Genomic DNA, 6,003 nt, shown 5'->3' with positions numbered 1-6,003 from the left:
GCGAGCATTATACGAGTAAATTCGGCAATCTCCTCAGCAAATCCCTGATTACACAACTTTTTTTTTCATTCACTATTGTGCCCACCAGTTCCCTATTGAAGTCTCCGAATGCCTCATTTAATCACGCGGTGAACAGCACTAAGTGATTGTGCCTCCCTACCAACCGCAATTCCTTATTCGGTTGTTCAACGCCAACTGGTGCAGATTTAGCGCATGGACATTTTCGATTTCTGCAAAGAAATATCATACCTCTCTTTGCTTTACTGTGACAAAAACTTGTCCAGCTTGTTCGGACGCATTTTGTTTTGTTTTTTTGTATTATGACCGCCATCTTAAGTTTACATCATCATCATCATCATCAGCCTGACTATACCCACTGCAGGGCGAAGGCCTCTCCCATATTTCTCCACTTAACCCGATTCTGTGCTAGCTGCATCCACTTGACCCCTGCGAACTTCTTTACCTCATCCGCCCACCTAACTTTCTGCCGCCCCCTGCTACGCTTTCCTTCCCTTAGAATCCAGTTATTTACCCTAAGCGACCATCGGTTATCTTCTCTTCGCACTACATGTCCTGTCCATGCCCATTTCTTCTGCTTAATTTCCACTAGAATGTCGGTAACCTGAGTTATTTCTCTGACCCACTCTGCACGCTTCCTATCTCTTAATGTTACCCTTACCATTTTTCGTTCCATAGCCCTCTGGGTTGTCCTCAACTTAAGTAGAACTCTCTTGGTTAGCCTCCACGTTTCAGCCCCATAGGTGAGTACAGGTAAGATGCAACTGTTATATACTTTCCTCTTTACCGATACCGGTAAGCTGCTAGTCATAATCTGTGAGTGCTTGCCAAATGCGCTCCATCCCAATTTTATTCTTCTTGTTATTTCCTTTTCATGGTCCGGATCTGCGGTTACTACCTGTCCTAAGTAGACATATTCGCCTACTACTTCCAGTACTTCGCTACCTAATGTAAACTGCTGTTCCTTTCCGAGGCTGTTGAACATTACCTTAGTCTTCTGCATATTGATGGTGAAGCCTACCTTTCTACATTTCCTGCCTAGGTCACCAATCATTATTTGCAGTTCATCCCCCGAGTTGCTTAGCAAGGCAATGTCATGAGCAAATCGCAGATTACTGAAGTATTCTCCATCTACCCTTATCCCTAACTGCTCTCATTACAAGTCTCTGAATACTTCCTCTAAGCAAGCTGTGAATAGTACTGCGGAGATTGTGTCCCCTTGCCTAACACCTTTCTTTATGTGAATTTTGTTACTTTCTTTATGCAGAACTATGGTTGCTGTGCAGCCACTATATATATCTTCCAGCACTTTCACGTACGGCTCGTATACCCCCTGATTTCGCAATGCCTGCATCATCGCCGAGGTTTCAACTGAGTCAAATGCTTTTTCGTAATCAATGAATGCTATGTATAAGGGCTGGTGATATTCCGAGCATTTTTCTATCACCTGATTGATGGTATGGATATGATCGATAGTAGAGTACCGTTTCCGAAACCCTGCTTGATCCTTTGCTTGATTGCAATCTAAGGTTGTCCTGATTCTATTAGCGATTACCTTAGTAAATACCTTATACGTAACAGACGTATACGTAAAGCTTGTAAACTGCTTGTATATGTAAAGTTTACAAGCGGTAGCTAAACCTAATTGTGAAAAACATTTGTAAAAATAAGCATTTTGAGCATGAGCCTGCACCTCCTTTTCTTCAAATAAAACAAATTGCACTAAACTGAACTGAATCAGTGAGTTTTCTGTAATAGGAACTATGTAAGAATGCACAGAAAGATGGCAATTTGACAATTTTTGACGAGATTTGATTTCCTCACTGTTGTCCTCTAAGCCATTTTTTTTAAGTGGCTCAGAATCAAAACAAACCTGTACAAATATGTCAGCGAATAAACTTGCGGTAGCAAAAAAAGAAAACATCTAAATTTGAGAAAATTTGCTTTTTTGTGGCATATTCAATCGTCATTTGCGCAGCGAGGTGATACAAGTAAAAATACGGGAGATATTAGGTTGCATGGCATCATACAAGGCATTTATTTCTGAAAGTTTATAAGGAATAATTTTTGTTAATTTCGAAGGAGAAAATTTTTAAAGATAAGGCCTTGCTCCGCCCTTGCTCTTTCCTGCAGCGCTCGCAACAGCCGACATAAGGAAACGCACGAGGAAAGCTACACGGTGCTCCAAGTAAATATTCCTTGTATTTCACCGCTCAAAGATTCTTTGAGCTGTTCATTCACACTTCGTCACTTTAAACACTTGAGTTGCTGATTATGGCCTAAGTCTCGCATCCACCGTTGGGATAGATAGAGAAAGACAAGGGAGAGCTCTGTATTGCTTAGGCTAAGGAATACTAGTTACTGAAAATAGCCCTCCTTTCCACTTGCTTCGTTGAATATTTCTCTCTCTTTCCCTCAAACAGCTTTCCGTTACATATATATACTGGCTACTGGAAGGCTCTATTATGTCATTCGCTACCATCTTTTCGGCCTCCGTTTGAATGAAGCGTCGCCCGGCAAGCGAAACACGATAGGGCCGCCTGTAATTACGACTGGCGTCACCGGTGTCAATGCGGTGGCTAACAACTGTAGTTTGACCCAATGGGCAGGTACCGAAGTCAGAAAGGTCACTGTAGGTAAGCAAAAGCTTGTGTAACTCAACGGTGAATTCAGGTTTGAGATCAGCTGCAATCATGCTTTTAACAGGATCAGGGCGCGATGTAGAGGACGAGGGAGGTGTTGCACGGACGGCATTTGGATTATCGGTAGTCAGAGCTGAAATGGCACAATCGGTCATCGGCGACAGCTCTGCTAGTGAAATTCCCTCGGGTAGAACTTGAGTTGATAAGCTGAAGTTAAGGACAGGGAAAGTGGTGCGGTTTTGGGAGATGTGCACAATCAGATGAGAAAGGGTGACGTGCCGCTGCAGTGTGACATCAGTAATGGGACACGCGAGATAGTCGCCATCTAGGACGGGTGGGAATGGCGACATAGGGATGCAAACGTCTGTTTTATGAGGAAGGGGGCTAAACTGTGCTCATCGAAGGCGGGGTGAGCAGGAGGGGTCTTCAGAGCAGAGCGGAAGGTCCAAGCGAAGTAGGCCTGTAGAGCAGTCAATAAAGGCAAAGTGGGCTGTTAAAACGTCAATGCCAAGGATAACGTCGTGGGGGCTTTCGTGTGGGACGGTGAACAACACTGGGGCATGACGGCCAGCAATGGTAACTCGCGCCGTACACATACCAGCCGCGGCAGCAGGGCTACCATTGGTGACGCGAACTGTGGACGAGACGGCTGGCGTAAGGACTTTTTTGAGGCGACGGCGAAATGAGGATGTGAGAACGGACAGTTGGGCACCTGATCCAATGAGAGCAGAAACGGGAACTTCATCCACATTGACGTCGATAGGGTTATTTTGTAGGGCAGGGGTCAGCAGAGGTTTTTTATTCCGGGTCATAAATGCAGCGTCACCTCCAGGAGTTGCATTGGCTAGTTTCCCGGTAAGTGGCCAGAATAGGACGGTGACGAACTGCAGCGAGGAAGAGGAGAACGCGAACGTCGTGTTTGTGGGGATGGTGAACGGTTGGCAGCACGGACAGTGGCACCGGGGTCAACACGGGTCTGGTCGGGGCAAGGGGAGGAATAGTGAGGGGCATAGTCCCCGCGGCGGTCGACGTAGGTGAACTGACGAGATGGCATGCACCAGTGGCCACGACATGTGACGGGAAATGTGGCCAACACGAGAACTAAAACAAATGGGGCGATTGTCATTGGTAGGGCATTCATTTGGATTGCGGTACCAATATCGGGGCGAGAAACCGGCGTTGGATGTGGGAGCTTTGGATGTGGCAGCAGAAATCACTGGAGGGACAAGTTCAGAGTCCACGGTGTCTGTGGCGCTGGCAGAAGGAAGGCCCCGTACCCCCCCCCCCCCCACACACACACACACACAACTCTACAGGTCTAGTATTCACACTTGCGACCAGAGGAGAGGATGTTCCCTCGCTCGCCACTACCGATGTTCACACTTGCGACTGTCGCCTTCTCGAAAAACGAGTTGGGAGTAGGAGAGCTGCAGGGCGATCACAGCGAACGTCGGTAGCAGCCGCTTGCGACACTTCAACTTTTTCAGGCGAAAGACGGTGTCAATCACCGTGGTGTCAATATAAAATGTTGCGCCTGCGTGAAAAACCCATTTCTCAAAATTTCATGATACTTACCGGATAGTCCGAATGTCTTTCCACTCTCCCCCCCAGCTAGGCCATATCCTTCTCCCTGACTTTGAATTCCGGGTACCATTTGTTGAAAAGGTAGAGGTATTCTTTAATTGCATTGAGAAGGTGCTCGATCGAGTACTCCGGGACCTCGCTGATTGGTGAAATGGTTTGCGACTAGTAGTCGCGCGACTAGAAATTCGAGCAGTGCCCGATCGGCCCGCGGCAGTCACTTTTCGACCGATGCGACCATTTGCGACAGTCGTTTTTCGACCAAAACGGTCGCGCGACCGCTGCTAGTCGCAAGTGTGAACGGGCCTTACCAAGAGATGTTACGCGGAAGATCCACAGTCCGAAAGCTGTCCTCATAACTAACCTAGATGACAGCACCGATTTCACCACCCTCGGCGCCGTCTTCCTCTCGGAGTCTGTCACACTTCCTCATCCTCAGCACGATCAGCGAATACCGCTGAGTAACACTATATAGATATTGTTACAGGGAAATAAGAAAGGGGGTGTTTATTTACAGTGCTATGGCAGACGGACCAGGTGAAGCCTGCTAGCCCCTGAAAACCAACGCTTCTTCTTCTTCCTTCTTCCCTCCTTCATACTCTGCTTGAGACCAAGTCCGTAACACTCCCCCCATCGCAGGCGAAGATGACAGGGTTTCAGACGCGCGACGTGAGAAAGCTCAGTTCGTGAAGAACGTCGGCCTCTTTTTGTGAGGCGCGCAATCCGATAGGTGAGGTCACTAATTTTCTCGAGGATAACATAGGGACCGATAAAGTGCGCGAGCAGTTTTTGACTTAAGTCACGCTTCTTTAGTGGACTCCAAAGCCAGACCATCTCGCCAGGGAGGTAGGTGACGTGGTGATGGTAGTCGTCGTAGCGGGATTTCGAGCGCTTTTGTCAGGCGAGAGTTCGCAGACGGGCTATCCGGCGGGCTTCTTCAGCCCGGCAGAGGATCTCAGCAATCCCAGGATCGTCGTCTGGGGAGAACGGGAGGATGGTGTCGAGGGTGTGTCGAGGAGACCGGGCGTAGAGGAGAAAGAATGGACTGTAACTTGTTGTTTCCTGTTCGGTGGTATTGTATGTGTATGTTATAAATGGTAGCACAGAGGCCCAGTCCTTGTGGTCGGCGGCGACGTACATTGAAAGCATGTTGGCGGGTGTCCGGTTGAGTCGCTCGATCAACTCATTTGTTTGCGGATGATAGGGGGTAGAATGTCGGAAATGCGTTTGGCACAAACAAAGGAGTTCTTCGACTACATCAGCGGTGAACTGACGACCTCGGTCGCTGATCAACACTCGGGGAGGCCCATGGCGCCCCGACGTTTACCTTCGGCCCCTAGACTGTTCGCTCCTTTAAATTATATATATATATATATATATATATATATATATATATATATATATATATATATATATATATATATATATATATATAGAGAGAGAGAGAGAGAGAGAGAGAGAGCTGAATCCTTCACTACATCCAATCAAGTTCTATCGAAACAATTTCTGATGAGCCCCGCCGGGGTGGCGCAGTGGTTACGGCTCTCGACTGCTGTTCCCAAGGACGCGGGATCGAATTCCGGCCTCGGCGGCCGCTTTTCGATGCATGCGAAAAGCAAGGCGCCCGTGTGTTGTGCGATGTCAGTGCACGTTAAAGAACCCCAGGTGGTCGAAATTTCCGGAGTCCTCCACTACGGCGTCTCTCATGGCCTGAGTTGCTTTGGGACGTTAAATCCCACAAACCAACTAACAATTTCTGATG

Source organism: Amblyomma maculatum, chromosome 5 (genome assembly GCF_055883805.1).
Source record: "Amblyomma maculatum isolate TAMU_Amacu chromosome 5, ASM5588380v1, whole genome shotgun sequence".
NCBI classification, from domain to species: Eukaryota; Metazoa; Arthropoda; class Arachnida; order Ixodida; family Ixodidae; genus Amblyomma; species Amblyomma maculatum.
Note: the sequence above shows the minus strand (reverse complement) of the source record.